General features: G+C 66.4%; 1 long non-coding RNA gene across 1 annotated transcript in view; it reads right to left on the bottom strand.

Annotated features, from left to right (window-relative positions):
• Positions 1-20,235, bottom strand: part of LOC132830262 (uncharacterized) — a 32,882-nt gene extending 12,647 nt beyond the window's left edge. The window contains exon 1 of the long non-coding RNA XR_009646356.1: positions 20,164-20,235. This is a non-coding gene — a long non-coding RNA (uncharacterized LOC132830262). The remainder of the gene's footprint in view (positions 1-20,163) is intronic.

The raw sequence follows: 20,235 nt of genomic DNA, 5'->3' as shown, positions 1-20,235 counted from the left end.
CCCACAGGGCACTACCCCACACCCCTGTCCCACAGGGCAACACCCCACACCCCCGTCCCACAGGGCAATACCCCACACCCCCGTCCCACAGGGCAACACCCCACACCCCCGTCCCACAGGGCAATACCCCACACCCCCCGTCCCACAGGGCAACACCCCACACCCACGTCCCACAGGGCAACACCCCACACCCCCGTCCCACAGGGCAACACCCCACACCCACGTCCCACAGGGCAATACCCCACACCCCCCGTCCCACAGGGCAATACCCCACACCCCCCGTCCCACAGGGCAACACCCCACACCCCCGTCCCATATTCCAATACCCCACACTCCCGTCCCATATTCCAATACCCCACACCCCCGTCCCACAGGGAAATACCCCACAACCCCGTCCCACAGGGCAATACCCCACACCCCCGTCCCACATTCCAATACCCCACACCCACGTCCCACACGGCAACACCCCACACCCCCGTCCCACAGGGAAATACCCCACACCCCGTCCCACAGGGCAATACCCCACACCCCGTCCCACATTCCAATACCCCACACCCACGTCCCACAGGGCAACACCCCACACCCCCGTCCCACAGGGAAATACCCCACACCCCCGTCCCACAGGGAAATACCCCACAACCCCGTCCCACATTCCAAAACCCCACACCCCTCTCCCACATTCCAATACCCCACACCCCCGTCCCACAGGGCAATACCCCACACCCCCGTCCCACATTCCAATACCCCACACCCCCGTCCCACAGGGCAATACCCCACACCCCCGTCCCACAGGGCAATACCCCACACCCCTCTCCCACAGGGCAATACCCCACACCCCCGTCCCACAGGGCAATACCCCACACCCCTCTCCCACAGGGCAATACCCCACACCCCTCTCCCACAGGGCAATACCCCACACCCCTCTCCCACAGGGCAACACCCCACACCCCAGTCCCACAGGGCAACACCCCACACCCCAGTCCCACAGGGCAACACCCCACACCCCCGTCCCACAGGGCAACACCCCACACCTCCCGTCCCACAGGGCAACACCCCACACCTCCCGTCCCACAGGGCAACACCCCACACCTCCGTCCCACATTCCAATACCCCACACCCCTCTCCCACAGGGCAACACCCCACACCCCTCTCCCACAGGGCAATACCCCACACCCCTCTCCCACAGGGCAACACCCCACACCCCTCTCCCACAGGGCAATACCCCACACCCCTCTCCCACAGGGCAACACCCCACACCCCTCTCCCACAGGGCAACACCCCACACCCCCCTCCCACAGGGCAACACCCCACACCCCCGTCCCACAGGACAACACCCCACACCCCCGTCCCACAGGGCAATACCCCACACCCCCGTCCCACAGGGAAATACCCCACACCCAAGTCCCTCAGGGAAATACCCCACACCCACGTCCCACAGGGCAATACCCCACACCCACGCCCAACAGGGCAATACCCCACACCCCCGTCGCATCGGGCAATACCCCACACCCCCTGTCCCAGAGGGCAAAACCCCACACCCCCGACCCACAGGGAAATACCCCACACCCACATCCCACAGGGCAATACCCCACAACCCCGTCGCATAGGGCAATACCCCACACCCCCGTCCCACAGGGCAATACCCCACACCCCCGTCCCACAGGGCAACACCCCACACCCCCGTCCCACATTCCAATACCCCACACCCCCGTCCCACATTCCGTTCTCCACACCCCCGTCCCACAGGGCAACACCCCACACTCCCGTCCCACAGGGCAACACCCCACACCCACGTCTCACAGGGCAACACCCCACACCCCCGTCCCACATTCCGTACCCCACACCCCCGACCCACAGGGCACTACCCCACACCCCCCGTCCCACAGGGCAATACCCCACACCCCCGTCCCACATTCCGTACCCCACACCCCCGACCCACAGGGCACTACCCCACACCCCCGTCCCACAAGGCAATACCCCACACCCACGTCCCACAGGGAAATACCCCACACCCAAGTCCCTCAGGGAAATACCCCACACCCACGTCCCACAGGGCAATACCCCACACCCACGCCCAACAGGGCAATAACCCACACCCCCGTCGCATCGGGCAATACCCCACACCCCCTGTCCCAGAGGGCAATACCCCACACCCCCGACCCACAGGGAAATACCCCACACCCCCGACCCACAGGGCAATACCCCACAACCCCGTCGCATAGGGCAATACCCCACACCCCCGTCCCACAGGGCAATACCCCACACCCCGTCCCACAGGGCAACACCCCACACCCCCGTCCCACATTCCAATACCCCACACCCCCGTCCCACATTCCGTTCGCCACACCCCCGTCCCACAGGGCAACACCCCACACTCCCGTCCCACAGGGCAACACCCCACACCCCCGTCCCACATTCCGTACCCCACACCCCCGTCCCACATTCCGTTCGCCACACCCCCGTCCCACAGGGCAACACCCCACACTCCCGTCCCACAGGGCAACACCCCACACTCCCGTCCCACAGGGCACTACCCCACACCCCCCGTCCCACAGGGCACTACCCCACACCCCCGTCCCACAGGGCAACACCCCACACCCCCGTCCCACAGGGCAATACCCCACACCCCCCGTCCCACAGGGAAATACCCCACAACCCCGTCCCACATTCCAAAACCCCACACCCCTCTCCCACATTCCAAAACCCCACACCCCTCTCCCACATTCCAATACCCCACACCCCCGTCCCACAGGGCAATACCCCACACCCCCGTCCCACATTCCAATACCCCACACCCCCGTCCCACAGGGCAATACCCCACACCCCCGTCCCACAGGGCAATACCCCACACCCCTCTCCCACAGGGCAATACCCCACACCCCCGTCCCACAGGGCAATACCCCACACCCCCGTCCCACAGGGCAATACCCCACACCCCTCTCCCACAGGGCAATACCCCACACCCCTCTCCCACAGGGCAATACCCCACACCCCTCTCCCACAGGGCAACACCCCACACCCCAGTCCCACAGGGCAACACCCCACACCCCAGTCCCACAGGGCAACACCCCACACCCCCGTCCCACAGGGCAACACCCCACACCTCCCGTCCCACAGGGCAACACCCCACACCTCCCGTCCCACATTCCAATACCCCACACCCCTCTCCCACAGGGCAACACCCCACACCCCTCTCCCACAGGGCAACACCCCACACCCCCGTCCCACAGGACAACACCCCACACCCCCGTCCCACAGGGCAATACCCCACACCCCCGTCCCACAGGGAAATACCCCACACCCAAGTCCCTCAGGGAAATACCCCACACCCACGTCCCACAGGGCAATACCCCACACCCACGCCCAACAGGGCAATACCCCACACCCCCGTCGCATCGGGCAATACCCCACACCCCCTGTCCCAGAGGGCAATACCCCACACCCCCGACCCACAGGGAAATACCCCACACCCACATCCCACAGGGCAATACCCCACAACCCCGTCGCATAGGGCAATACCCCACACCCCCGTCCCACAGGGCAATACCCCACACCCCCGTCCCACAGGGCAACACCCCACACCCCCGTCCCACATTCCAATACCCCACACCCCCGTCCCACATTCCGTTCTCCACACCCCCGTCCCACAGGGCAACACCCCACACTCCCGTCCCACAGGGCAACACCCCACACCCCCGTCCCACATTCCGTACCCCACACCCCCGACCCACAGGGCACTACCCCACACCCCCCGTCCCACAGGGCAATACCCCACACCCCCGTCCCACATTCCGTTCGCCACACCCCCGTCCCACAGGGCAACACCCCACACTCCCGTCCCACAGGGCAACACCCCACACCCACGTCTCACAGGGCAACACCCCACACCCCCGTCCCACATTCCGTACCCCACACCCCCGACCCACAGGGCACTACCCCACACCCCCCGTCCCACAGGGCAATACCCCACACCCCCGTCCCACATTCCGTACCCCACACCCCCGACCCACAGGGCACTACCCCACACCCCCGTCCCACAAGGCAATACCCCACACCCACGTCCCACAGGGAAATACCCCACACCCAAGTCCCTCAGGGAAATACCCCACACCCACGTCCCACAGGGCAATACCCCACACCCACGCCCAACAGGGCAATAACCCACACCCCCGTCGCATCGGGCAATACCCCACACCCCCTGTCCCAGAGGGCAATACCCCACACCCCCGACCCACAGGGAAATACCCCACACCCACATCCCACAGGGCAATACCCCACAACCCCGTCGCATAGGGCAATACCCCACACCCCCGTCCCACAGGGCAATACCCCACACCCCGTCCCACAGGGCAACACCCCACACCCCCGTCCCACAGGGCAACACCCCACACCCCCGTCCCACATTCCGTTCGCCACACCCCCGTCCCACAGGGCACTACCCCACACCCCGTCCCACAGGGCAACACCCCACACCCCCCGTCCCACAGGGCACTACCCCACACCCACGTCCCACAGGGCAACACCCCACACCCCCGTCCCACATTCCAATACCCCACACCCCCGTCCCACATTCCGTTCGCCACACCCCCGTCCCACAGGGCAACACCCCACACTCCCGTCCCACAGGGCAACACCCCACACCCACGTCTCACAGGGCAACACCCCACACCCCCGTCCCACATTCCGTACCCCACACCCCCGACCCACAGGGCACTACCCCACACCCCCCGTCCCACAGGGCACTACCCCACACCCCCGTCCCACAGGGCAATACCCCACACCCCCGTCCCACAGGGCAATACCCCACACCCCCCGTCCCACAGGGCAATACCCCACACCCACGTCCCACAGGGCAATACCCCACACCCCCGTCCCACAGGGCAATACCCCACACCCCCGTCCCACAGGGCAACACCCCACACCCCCGTCCCACAGTCCAATACCCAACACCCCCCGTCCCACAGTCCAACACCCCACACCCTCGTCCCACAGGGCAATACCCCACACCCCCGTCCCACAGGGCAACACCCCACACCCCCCGTCCCACAGGGCAATACCCCACACCCCCGTCCCATATTCCAACACCCCACACCCCCCGTCCCACAGGGCAACACCCCACACCCCCCGTCCCACAGGGCAATACCCCACACCCCCGTCCCACAGGGCAATACCCCACACCCCCGTCCCACAGGGCAATACCCCACACCCCCGTCCCATATTCCAACACCCCACACCCCCCGTCCCACAGGGCAACACCCCACACCCCCGTCCCATATTCCAACACCCCACACCCCCTGTCCCACAGGGCAATACCCCACACCCCCGTCCCATATTCCAACACCCCACACCCCCTGTCCCACAGGGCAACACCCCACACCCCCCGTCCCACAGGGCAATACCCCACACCCCCTGTCCCACAGGGCAATACCCCACACCCCCGTCCCATATTCCAACACCCCACACCCCCTGTCCCACAGGGCAATACCCCACACCCCCGACCCACAGGGAAATACCCCACACCCCTCTCCCACAGTCCAATACCCCACACCCCAGTCCCACAGTCCAATAGCCCACACCCCTCTCCCACAGGGCAATACCCCACACCCCTCTCCCACAGGGGAACACCCCACTTCCCCGTCACACAGGACAATACCCCACACCCCCGTCCCACAGGGCAACACCCCACACCCCCCGTCCCACAGGGCAATACCCCACACCCCCGACCCACAGGGCAATACCCCACACCCCCGTCCCACAGGGCAATACCCCACGCCCCCGACCCACAGGGCAACACCCCACCGCCCCCCACCCACAGGGCAACACCCCACCCCCCCCGACCCACAGGCCACTACCCCACACCCTCCGTCCCACAGAGCAATACCCCACACCCCCTGTCCCAAAGGACAATACCCCACACCCCCTGTCCCAAAGGACAATACCCCACACCCCCGACCCACAGGGCAATACCCCACACCCCCCGTCCCACAGGGCACTACCCCACACCCTCCGTCCCACAGGGCACTACCCCACACCCTCCGTCCCACAGGGCACTACCCCACACCCTCCGTCCCACAGGGCAACACCCCACACCCCCGACCCACAGGGCAACACCCCACACCCCCGTCCCATATTCCAACACCCCACACCCCCCGTCCCACAGGGCAATACCCCACCCCGTCCCACAGGGCAACACCCCACACCCCCGTCCCACAGGGCAATACCCCACACCCCCGTCCCATATTCCAACACCCCACACCCCCTGTCCCACAGGGCAACACCCCACACCCCGTCCCACAGGGCAATACCCCACACCCCCGTCCCATATTCCAACACCCCACACCCCCTGTCCCACAGGGCAACACCCCACACCCCCCGTCCCACAGGGCAACACCCCACACCCACGTCTCACAGGGCAATACCCCACACCCCCGTCCCACATTCCGTACCCCACACCCCCGTCCCACAGGGCACTACCCCACACCCCCGTCCCACAGGGCAACACCCCCCACCCCCGTCCCACAGGGCAACACCCCACACCCCCCGTCCCACAGGGCAACACCCCACACCCCCGTCCCACAGGGAAATACTCCACACCCACGTCCCACAGGGCAACACCCCCCCGTCCCACAGAGCAACACCCCACACCCCCGTCTCACAGGGCAATACCCCACGTCCCCGTCCCACAGGGCACTACCCCACACCCCCGTCCCACAGGGCAATACCCTACACCCCCGTCCCACAGTCCAATACCCAACACCCCCGTCCCACAGTCCAATACCCCACACCCCCGTCCCACAGGGCAACACCACACACCCCCGTCCCACAGGGCAATACCCCACACCCCCGTCCCACAGGGCAACACCACACAACCCCGTCCCACAGGGCAATACCCCACACCCCCGTCCCATATTCCAATACCCCACACCCCCGTCCCACAGGGCAACACCCCACACCCACGTCCCACAGGGCAATATCCCACACCCCCGTCCCACATTCCGTACCCCACACCCCCGACCCACAGGGCACTACCCCACACCCCCGTCCCACAGGGCAATACCCCACACCCTCCGTCCCACAGGGCACTACCCCACACCCCTGTCCCACAGGGCAATACCCCACACCCCCGACCCACAGGGCACTACCCCACACCCCCGTCCCACAGGGCAATACCCCACACCCCCGTCCCACAGTCCAATACCCCACACCCCCCGTCCCACAGGGCACTACCCCACACCCCCGTCCCACAGTCCAATACCCAACACCCCCCGTCCCACAGTCCAACACCCCACACCCCCTCCCACAGGGCAACACCCCACACCCCCGTCCCACAGTCCAACACCCCACACCCCCTCCCACAGGGCAACACCCCACACCCCCGTCCCACAGGGCAACACCCCACACCCCCTCCCATATTCCAACACCCCACACCCCCTGTCCCACAGGGCAACACCCCACACCCCCCGTCCCACAGGGCAACACCCCACACCCCCCGTCCCACAGGGCAATACCCCACACCCCCGTCCCACAGGGGCAACTGCCCACACCCCCTGTCCCACAGGGAAATACCCCACACCCCTGACCCACAAGGAAATACCCCACACCCACATCCCACAGGGCAATACCCCACAACCCCGTCGCATAGGGCAATATCCCACACCCCCGTCCCACATTCCAATACCCCACACCCCCGTCCCACAGGGCAATACCCCACACCCCCGTCCCACAGGGCAATACCCCACACCCCCGACCCACAGGGCAATACCCCACACCCCCGACCCACAGGGCAACACCCCACACCCCCCGTCCCACAGGGCACTACCCCACACCCTCCGTCCCACAGGGCACTACCCCACACCCTCCGTCCCACAGGGCAATACCCCACACCCCCGGCCCACAGGGCAACACCCCACACCCCCCGTCCCACAGGGCACTACCCCACACCCTCCGTCCCACAGGGCACTACCCCACACCCTCCGTCCCACATGGCAATACCCCACACCCCCGACCCACAGGGCAACACCCCACCGCCCCCGACCCACAGGGCAACACCCCACCGCCCCCGACCCACAGGGCACTACCCCACACCCCCGACCCACAGGGCAATACCCCACACCCCCTGTCCCAAAGGACAATACCCCACACCCCCTGTCCCAAAGGACAATACCCCACACCCCCGTCCCACAGGGCAGTACCCCACACCCCCGACCCACAGGGCAACACCCCACACCCTCCGTCCCACAGGGCAACACCCCACACCCCCGTCCCACAGGGCAACACCCCACACCCCCGACCCACAGGGCACTACCCTACACCCTCCGTCCCACAGGGCACTACCCCACACCCCCTGTCCCAAAGGACAACACCCCACACCCCCGTCCCACAGGGCACTACCCCACACCCCCCGTCCCACAGGGCAATACCCCACACCCCCGTCCCACAGGGCAACACCCCACACCCACGTCCCACAGGGCAACACCCCACACCCACGTCCCACAGGGCAATACCCCACACCCCCGTCCCACAGGGCAACACCCCACACCCCCGTCCCACAGGGCAACACCCCACACCCACGTCCCACAGGGCAATACCCCACACCCCCCGTCCCACAGGGCACTACCCCACACCCCCGTCCCACAGGGCAATACCCCACACCCCCCGTCCCACAGGGCACTACCCCACACCCCCGTCCCACAGGGCAATACCCCACACTCCCGTCCCATATTCCAATACCCCACACCCCCCGTCCCATATTCCAATACCCCACACCCCCGTCCCACAGGGCAATACCCCACACCCCCGTCCCACAGGGCAACACCCCACACCCCCGTCCCATATTCCAACACCCCACACCCACGTCCCACAGGGCAATACCCCACACCCACGTCCCACAGGGCAATACCCCACACCCCCGTCCCAAAGGACAATACCCCACACCCCCGTCCCACAGGGCACTACCCCACACCCCCGTCCCACAGGGCAATACCCCACACCCCCGTCCCATATTCCAACACCCCACACCCCCTGTCCCACAGGGCAACACCCCACACCCTCCGTCCCACAGGGCAATACCCCACACCCCCGTCCCACAGGGCAACACCCCACACCCCCTGTCCCACAGGGCAACACCCCACACCCCCGTCCCACAGGGCAATACCCCACACCCCCGTCCCACAGGGGCAACTGCCCACACCCCCTGTCCCAGAGGGCAATACCCCACACCCCTGACCCACAGGGAAATACCCCACACCCACATCCCACAGGGCAATACCCCACAACCCCGTCGCATAGGGCAATATCCCACACCCCCGTCCCACATTCCAATACCCCACACCCCCGTCCCACAGGGCAATACCCCACACCCCCGTCCCACAGTCCAATACCCCACACCCCTCTCCCACAGGGCAATACCCCACACCCCCCTCCCACAGGGCAATACCCCACACCCTCTCCCACAGGGGAACACCCCACTTCCCCGTCACACAGGACAATACCCCACACCCCCGTCCAACCGGGAAACACCCCACCCCCCCGTCCCACCGGGAAACACCCCACACCCCCGTCCCACAGGGCAATATCCCACACCCCCGTCCCACATTCCAATAACCCACACCCCCGTCCCACAGGGCAATACCCCACACCCCCGTCCCACATTCCAATACCCCACACCCCTCTCCCACAGGGCAATACCCCACACCCCAGTCCCACAGTCCAATACCCCACACCCCTCTCCCACAGGGCAATACCCCACACCCCTCTCCCACAGGGCAACACCCCACACCCCCGTCCCACAGGGCAATATCCCACACCCCCGTCCCACAGGGCAATACCCCACACCCCCGTCCCACATTCCAATTCCCCACACCCCTCTCCCACAGGGCAATACCCCACATCCCTCTCCCACAGGGCAATACCCCACACCCCCGTCCCACAGGGCAATACCCCACACCCCTGTCCCACAGGGCAATACCCCACACCCCCGTCCCACAGGGCAATACCCCACACCCCCTGTCCCACAGGACAATACCCCACACCCCCGTCCCACAGGGCAACACCCCACACCCCCTGTCCCACAGGGCAATACCCCACACCCCCGTCCCACAGGGCAATACCCCACACCCCCCGTCCCACAGGGCAACACCCCACACCCCCTGTCCCACAGGGCAATACCCCACACCCCTGTCCCACAGGGCAATACCCCACACCCCCCGTCCCACAGGGCAATACCCCACACCCCCGTCCCACAGGGCAATACCCCACACCCCTCTCCCACAGGGCAATACCCCACACCCCTCTCCCACAGGGCAATACCCCACACCCCCGTCCGACAGGGCACTACCCCACACCCCCGACCCACAGGGCAACACCCCACACCCCCCGTCCCACAGGGCAACACCCCACACCCCCGTCCCACATTCCGTACCCCACACCCACGTCCCACAGGGCAATACCCCACACCCCCGTCCCACATTCCGTACCCCACACCCACGTCCCACAGGGCAATACCCCACACCCCCGTCCCACTGGGCACTACCCCACATCCCCGTCCGACAGGGCACTACCCCACACCCCCCGTCCCACTGTCCAATACCCCACACCCCCTGTCCCACAGGGCAATACCCCACACCCCCGCCCCACAGGGCAACACCCCACACCCCCTGTCCCACAGGACAACACCCCACCCCCCCTGTCCCACAGGGCAATACCCCACACCCCCGTCCCACAGGGAAACACCCCACACCCCCCGTCCCACCGGGAAACACCCCACACCCCCCGTCCCACCGGGCAATACCCCACACCCCCGTCCCATATTCCAATATCCCACACCCCCGTCCCACAGTCCAATACCCCACACCCCCGTCCCACAGGGCAACACCCCACACCCCCGTCCCATATTCCAATACCCCACACCCCCGTCCCACAGTCCAATACCCCACACCCACGTCCCACAGGGCAACACCCCACACCCACGTCCCACAGGGCAACACCCCACACCCCCGTCCCACAGGGCAACACCCCACACCCCCGTCCCACAGGGCAACACCCCACACCCCCGTCCCACATTCCGTACCCCACACCCACGTCCCACAGGGCAATACCCCACACCCCCGTCCCACATTCCGTACCCCACACCCACGTCCCACAGGGCAATACCCCACATCCCCGTCCGACAGGGCACTACCCCACACCCCCCGTCCCACTGTCCAATACCCCACACCCCCGTCCCACAGGGCAATACCCCACACCCCCTGTCCCACAGGGCAATACCCCACACCCCCTGTCCCACCGGGAAACACCCCACACCCCCCGTCCCACCGGGAAACACCCCACGCTCCCGTCCCACTGGGCAATACCCCACACCCCCGTCCCATATTCCAATACCCCACACCCCCGTCCCACAGTCCAATACCCCACACCCCCGTCCCACAGTCCAATACCCCACACCCCCGTCCCACAGTCCAATACCCCACACCCCCGTCCCACAGTCCAATACCCCACACCCCCGTCCCACAGTCCAATACCCCACACCCCCGTCCCACATTCCAATACCCCACACCCCTCTCCCACAGGGCAACACCCCACACCCTCTCCCACAGGGCAATACCCCACACCCCAGTCCCACAGTCCAATACCCCACACCCCTCTCCCACAGGGCAATACCCCACACCACCGTCCCACAGGGCAACACCCCACACCCCCTGTCCCACAGGGCAACACCCCACACCCCCCGTCCCACAGTCCAATACCCCACACCCCCGTCCCACAGGGCAATACCCCACACCCCCCGTCCCATATTCCAATACCCAACACCCCCGTCCCACAGTCCAATACCCCACACCCCCGTCCCACAGGGCAACACCCCACACGCCCGTCCCACAGGGCAACACCCCATACCCCCTGTCCCACAGGACAATACCCCACACCCCCGTCCCACAGGGCAATACCCCACACCCCCGTCCCACAGGGCAATACCCCACACCCCCCGCCCCACAGGGAAATACCCCACACCCCCGTCCCACATTCCAATACCCCACACCCCCCGTCCCACATTCCAATACCCCACACCCCCCGTCCCACAGAGCAATACCCCACACCCCCCGTCCCACATTCCAATACCCCACACCCCCGTCCCACAGAGCAATACCCCACACCCCCCGTCCCACATTCCAATACCCCACACCCACGTCCCACAGGGCAACACCCCACACCCCCGTCCCACAGGGCAACACCCCACACCCCCCGTCCCACAGGGCAATATCCCACACCCCCGTCCCACAGGGCAACACCCCACACCCCTCTCCCACTGTCCAATACCCCACACCCCCGTCCCACAGGACACTACCCCACACCCCCGTCCCACAGGACACTACCCCACACCCCCGTCCCACAGGGCAACACCCCACACCCCCCGTCCCACAGGGCAACACCCCACACCCCCTGTCCCACAGGGCAACACCCCACACCCCGTCCCACAGGGCACTACCCCACACCCCTCTCCCACTGTCCAATACCCCACACCCCCGTCCCACAGGGCACTACCCACACACCCCGTCCCACAGTCCAATACCCCACACCCCCGTCCCACATTCCAATACCCCACACCCCCGTCCCACAGGGCACTACCCCACACCCCCGTCCCACAGAGCAATACCCCACACCCCCGTCCCACAGGGCACTACCCCACACCCCGTCCCACAGAGCAATACCCCACACCCCCGTCCCACAGGGCAATACCCCACACCCCCGTCCCACAGGGCACTACCCACACCCCCCGTCCCACAGTCCAATACCCCACACCCCCGTCCCACATTCCAATACCCCACACCCCGGTCCCACAGTCCAATACCCCACACCCCCGTCCCACTGTCCAATACCCCACACCCCCGTCCCACCGGGCAACACCCCACGCCCCCGTCCCACAGGGCAACACCCCACACCCCCGTCCCACAGGGCAATACCCCACACCCTCCGTCCCATATTCCAATACCCCACACCCCCGTCCCACAGGGCAATACCCCACACCCCCCGTCCCATATTCCAATACCCCACACCCCCGTCCCACAGTCCAATACCCCACACCCCCGTCCCACATTCCAATACCCCACACCCCCGTCCCACAGGGCAATACCCCACACCCCCGCCCCACATTCCAATACCCCACACCCCCCGTCCCACATTCCAATACCCCACACCCCCGTCCCACATTCCAATACCCCACACCCCCGTCCCACATTCCAATACCCCACACCCCCCGTCCCACATTCCAATACCCCACACCCCCGTCCCACATTCCAATACCCCACACCCCCGTCCCACATTCCAATACCCCACACCCCCCGTCCCACATTCCAATACCCCACACCCCCGTCCCACATTCCAATACCCCACACCCCACGTCCCACATTCCGTACCCCACACCCCCGTCCCACATTCCAATACCCCACACCCCCCGTCCCACAGGGCAATACCCCACACCCCCGCCCCACATTCCAATACCCCACCCCCCGTCCCACATTCCAATACCCCACACCCCCCGTCCCACATTCCAATACCCCACACCCCCGTCCCACATTCCAATACCCCACACCCCCGTCCCACATTCCAATACCCCACACCCCCGTCCCACATTCCGTACCCCACACCCACGTCCCACAGGGCAATACCCCACATCCCCGTCCGACAGGGCACTACCCCACACCCCCCGTCCCACTGTCCAATACCCCACACCCTCGTCCCACAGGGCAATACCCCACACCCCCTGTCCCACAGGACAACACCCCACCCCCCCTGTCCCACAGGGCAATACCCCACACCCCCGTCCCACCGGGAAACACCCCACACCCCCGTCCCACAGTCCAATACCCCACACCCCTCTCCCACAGGGCAACACCCCACACCCCCTGTCCCACAGGGCAACACCCCACACCCCCGTCCCACAGTCCAATACCCCACACCCCCGTCCCACAGGGCAATACCCCACACCCCCCGTCCCATATTCCAATACCCAACACCCCCGTCCCACAGTCCAATACCCCACACCCCCGTCCCACAGGGCACTACCCCACACCCCCGTCCCACAGGGCACTACCCCACACCCCCGTCCCACAGGGCAACACCCCACACCCCCCGTCCCACAGGGCAACACCCCACACCCCCTGTCCCACAGGGCACTACCCCACACCCCCGTCCCACAGGGCAACACCCCACACCCCCCGTCCCACAGGGCAACACCCCACACCCCCTGTCCCACAGGGCAACACCCCACACCCCCTGTCCCACAGGGCAACACCCCACACCCCTCTCCCACTGTCCAATACCCCACACCCCCGTCCCACAGGGCACTACCCACACCCCCCGTCCCACAGTCCAATACCCCACACCCCCGTCCCACATTCCAATACCCCACACCCCCGTCCCACAGGGCACTACCCCACACCCCCGTCCCACAGAGCAATACCCCACACCCCCGTCCCACAGGGCACTACCCCACACCCCCGTCCCACAGAGCAATACCCCACACCCCCGTCCCACAGAGCAATACCCCACACCCCCGTCCCACAGGGCACTACCCACACCCCCGTCCCACAGTCCAATACCCCACACCCCCGTCCCACATTCCAATACCCCACACCCCGGTCCCACAGTCCAATACCCCACACCCCCGTCCCACTGTCCAATACCCCACACCCCCGTCCCACCGGGCAACACCCCACGCCCCCGTCCCACAGGGCAATACCCCACACCCCCCGCCCCACAGGGAAATACCCCACACCCCCGTCCCACATTCCAATACCCCACACCCCCGTCCCACAGAGCAATACCCCACACCCCCCGTCCCACATTCCAATACCCCACACCCCCGTCCCACAGAGCAATACCCCACACCCCCCGTCCCACATTCCAATACCCCACACCCCCGTCCGACAGGGCACTACCCCACACCCACGTCCCACAGGGCAACACCCCACACCCCCGTCCCACAGGGCAACACCCCACACCCCCCGTCCCACAGGGCAATATCCCACACCCCCGTCCCACAGGGCAACACCCCACACCCCTCTCCCACTGTCCAATACCCCACACCCCCGTCCCACAGGACACTACCCCACACCCCCCGTCCCACAGGACACTACCCCACACCCCCGTCCCACAGGGCAACACCCCACACCCCCCGTCCCACAGGGCAACACCCCACACCCCCTGTCCCACAGGGCAACACCCCACACCCCCGTCCCACAGGGCACTACCCCACACCCCTCTCCCACTGTCCAATACCCCACACCCCCGTCCCACAGGGCACTACCCACACCCCCCGTCCCACAGTCCAATACCCCACCCCCCCGTCCCACATTCCAATACCCCACACCCCCGTCCCACAGGGCACTACCCCACACCCCCGTCCCACAGAGCAATACCCCACACCCCCGTCCCACAGGGCACTACCCCACACCCCGTCCCACAGAGCAATACCCCACACCCCCGTCCCACAGAGCAATAACCCACACCCCCGTCCCACAGGGCACTACCCACACCCCCTGTCCCACAGTCCAATACCCCACACCCCCGTCCCACATTCCAATACCCCACACCCCGGTCCCACAGTCCAATACCCCACACCCCCGTCCCACTGTCCAATACCCCACACCCCCGTCCCACCGGGCTACACCCCACGCCCCCGTCCCACAGGGCAACACCCCACACCCCCGTCCCACAGGGCAATACCCCACACCCTCCGTCCCATATTCCAATACCCCACACCCCCCGTCCCACAGGGCAACACCCCACACCCCCGTCCCATATTCCAATACCCCACACCCCCGTCCCACATTCCAATACCCCACACCCCCGTCCCACAGTCCAATACCCCACACCCCCGCCCCACATTCCAATACCCCACACCCCCGTCCCACATTCCAATACCCCACACCCCCGTCCCACAGAGCAATACCCCACACCCCCGTCCCACATTCCAATACCCCACACCCCCGTCCCACAGTCCAATACCCCACACCCCCGCCCCACATTCCAATACCCCACACCCCCCGCCCCACATTCCAATACCCCACACCCCGTCCCACATTCCGTACCCCACACCCCCGTCCCACATTCCGTACCCCACACCCCTCTCCCACAGGGCAATATCCCACATCCCCGTCCGACAGGGCACTACCCCACACCCCCCGTCCAATACCCCACACCCCCGCCCCACAGGGCAATACCCCACACCCCCTGTCCCACAGGACAACACCCCACCCCCCCTGTCCCACAGGGCAATACCCCACACCCCCGTCCCACCGGGAAACACCCCACACCCCCCGTCCCACCGGGAAACACCCCACGCTCCCGTCCCACAGGGCAATACCCCACACCCCCGTCCCATATTCCAATACCCCACACCCCCGTCCCACAGTCCAATACCCCACACCCCCGTCCCACAGTCCAATACCCCACACCCCCGTCCCACAGTCCAATACCCCACACCCCCCTCCCACAGGGCAACACCCCACACCCCCTGTCCCACAGGGCAACACCCCACCCCCCCCGTCCCACAGTCCAATACCCCACACCCCCGTCCCACAGGGCAATACCCCACACCCCCGTCCCATATTCCAATACCCCACACCCCCGTCCCACAGTCCAATACCCCACACCCCCGTCCCACAGTCCAATACCCCACACCCCTCTCCCACAGGGCAACACCCCACACCCCCTGTCCCACAGGGCAACACCCCACACCCCCCGTCCCACAGTCCAATACCCCACACCCCCGTCCCACAGGGCAATACCCCACACCCCCCGTCCCATATTCCAATACCCAACACCCCCGTCCCACAGTCCAATACCCCACACCCCCGTCCCACAGGGCAATACCCCACACCCCCCGTCCCACAGGGCAATACCCCACACCCCCCGTCCCATATTCCAATACCCCACACCCACGTCCCACATTCCAATACCCCACACCCCCGTCCCACAGGGCAATACCCCACACCCCCCGCCCCACAGGGAAATACCCCACACCCCCGTCCCACATTCCAATACCCCACACCCCCCGTCCCACAGAGCAATACCCCACACCCCCCGTCCCACATTCCAATACCCCACACCCCCCGTCCCACAGAGCAATACCCCACACCCCCCGTCCCACATTCCAATACCCCACCCCCCCGTCCCACATTCCAATACCCCACACCCCCGTCCGACAGGGCACTACCCCACACCCACGTCCCACAGGGCAACACCCCACACCCCGTCCCACAGGGCAACACCCCACACCCCTCTCCCACTGTCCAATACCCCACACCCCCGTCCCACAGGACACTACCCCACACCCCCGTCCCACAGGGCACTACCCCACACCCCCGTCCCACAGGGCAACACCCCACACCCCCCGTCCCACAGGGCAACACCCCACACCCCCGTCCCACAGGGCAACACCCCACACCCCCGTCCCACAGGGCACTACCCCACACCCCTCTCCCACTGTCCAATACCCCACACCCCGTCCCACAGGGCACTACCCACACCCCCCGTCCCACAGTCCAATACCCCACACCCCCGTCCCACATTCCAATACCCACACCCCCGTCCCACATTCCAATACCCCACACCCCCGTCCCACAGGGCACTACCCCACACCCCCGTCCCACAGAGCAATACCCCACACCCCCGTCCCACAGGGCACTACCCCACACCCCCGTCCCACAGAGCAATACCCCACACCCCCGTCCCACAGGGCACTACCCACACCCCCCGTCCCACAGTCCAATACCCCACACCCCCGTCCCACATTCCAATACCCCACACCCCGGTCCCACAGTCCAATACCCCACACCCCCGTCCCACTGTCCAATACCCCACACCCCCGTCCCACCGGGCAACACCCCACGCCCCCGTCCCACAGGGCAACACCCCACACCCCCGTCCCACAGGGCAATACCCCACACCCCCGTCCCACAGGGCAATACCCCACACCCTCCGTCCCATATTCCAACACCCCACCCCGTCCCATATTCCAATACCCCACACCCCCGTCCCACATTCCAATACCCCACACCCCCGTCCCACATTCCAATACCCCACACCCCCCGTCCCACATTCCAATACCCCACACCCCCCGTCCCACATTCCAATACCCCACACCCACGTCCCACAGGGCAATATCCCACACCCCCCGTCCCACATTCCAATACCCCACACCCCCCGTCCCACATTCCAATACCCCACACCCACGTCCCACAGGGCAATATCCCACACCCACGTCCCACATTCCAATATCCCACACCCCCGTCCCACATTCCGTACCCCACACCCCCGTCCCATATTCCAATACCCCACACCCCCGTCCCACAGTCCAATACCCCACACCCCCGTCCCACAGTCCAATACCCCACACCCACGTCCCACATTCCAATATCCCACACCCCCGTCCCACATTCCGTACCCCACACCCACGTCCCACAGGGCAATACCCCACATCCCCGTCCGACAGGGCACTACCCCACACCCCCCGTCCCACTGTCCAATACCCCACACCCCCGTCCCACAGGGCAACACCCCACCCCCCCTGTCCCACAGGGCAATACCCCACACCCCCGTCCCACCGGGAAACACCCCACGCTCCCGTCCCACAGGGCAATACCCCACCCCCCACCCCCGTCCCACAGTCCAATACCCCACACCCCCTGTCCCACAGGGCAACACCCCACACCCCCCGTCCCACAGTCCAATACCCCACACCCCCGTCCCACAGGGCAACACCCCACACCCCCGTCCCACAGGGCAACACCCCACACCCCCCCGTCCCACAGGGCAACACCCCACACCCCCGTCCTACAGGGCACTACCCCACACCCCCGTCCCACAGGGCAACACCCCACACCCCCCGTCCCACAGGGCAACACCCCACACCCCCTGTCCCACAGGGCAACACCCCACACCCCCGTCCCACAGGGCACTACCCACACCCCCCGTCCCACAGTCCAATACCCCACACCCCCGTCCCACATTCCAACACCCCACACCCCCGTCCCACAGGGCACTACCCCACACCCCCGTCCCACAGAGCAATACCCCACACCCCCGTCCCACAGTGCAATACCCCACACCCCCGTCCCACAGGGCACTACCCACACCCCCCGTCCCACAGTCCAATACCCCACACCCCCGTCCCACAGGGCAACACCCCACACCCCCTGTCCCACAGGGCAACACCCCACACCCCCTGTCCCACAGGGCACTACCCCACACCCCTCTCCCACTGTCCAATACCCCACACCCCCGTCCCACAGGGCACTACCCACACCCCCCGTCCCACAGTCCAATACCCCACACCCCCGTCCCACATTCCAACACCCCACACCCCCGTCCCACAGGGCACTACCCCACACCCCCGTCCCACAGAGCAATACCCCACACCCCCGTCCCACAGGGCAACACCCCACACCCTCCGTCCCATATTCCAACACCCCACACCCCCGTCCCACAGGGCAACACCCCACACCCCCCGTCCCACAGGGCAACACCCCACACCCCCGTCCCGCAGGGCAATACCCTCCCGTCCCCCTGTCCCAGAGGACACTACCCTCCCGTCGCACTGTCCCAGAGGACACTACCCCCGTCCCCCTGTCCCAGAGGACACTACCCCGTCCCCCTGTCCCACAGGGCAATACCCCACACCCCCCGTCCCACAGGGCAACACCCCACACCCCCCGTCCCGCAGGGCAATACCCTCCCGTCCCCCTGTCCCAGAGGACACTACCCTCCCGTCGCACTGTCCCAGAGGACACTACCCCCGTCCCCCTGTCCCAGAGGACACTACCCCCGTCCCCCTGTCCCAGAGGACACTACCCTCCCGTCGCACTGTCCCAGAGGACACTACCCCCGTCCCCCTGTCCCAGAGGACACTACCCTCCCGTCGCACTGTCCCAGAGGACACTACCCCCGTCCCCCTGTCCCAGAGGACACTACCCTCCCGTCGCACTGTCCCAGAGGACACTACCCCCGTCCCCCTGTCCCAGAGGACACTACCCCCCTGTGAGCCCCCCCCTCGTGAGGGGAGGGTGGGGGGGGGTGACAGAGATGCCCCCACCCCCAGGGGCCCGGTTCTGAGGGGGGTGGGGAGGGTCTGAATGTTCAGGCCCCTAGGCCCGAGGCCGCACTTACCACCGGGTCCTCCTCCCGGGCCGCTCCCGCTGCCCCGACCCGGTCCCCGGCCTCGCCGCTGCCCGGCCCCCG

Source organism: Hemiscyllium ocellatum, chromosome 3 (genome assembly GCF_020745735.1).
Source record: "Hemiscyllium ocellatum isolate sHemOce1 chromosome 3, sHemOce1.pat.X.cur, whole genome shotgun sequence".
In the NCBI taxonomy this organism is placed as follows: Eukaryota; Metazoa; Chordata; class Chondrichthyes; order Orectolobiformes; family Hemiscylliidae; genus Hemiscyllium; species Hemiscyllium ocellatum.
This window is presented reverse-complemented; position numbering and strand designations above follow the sequence as displayed.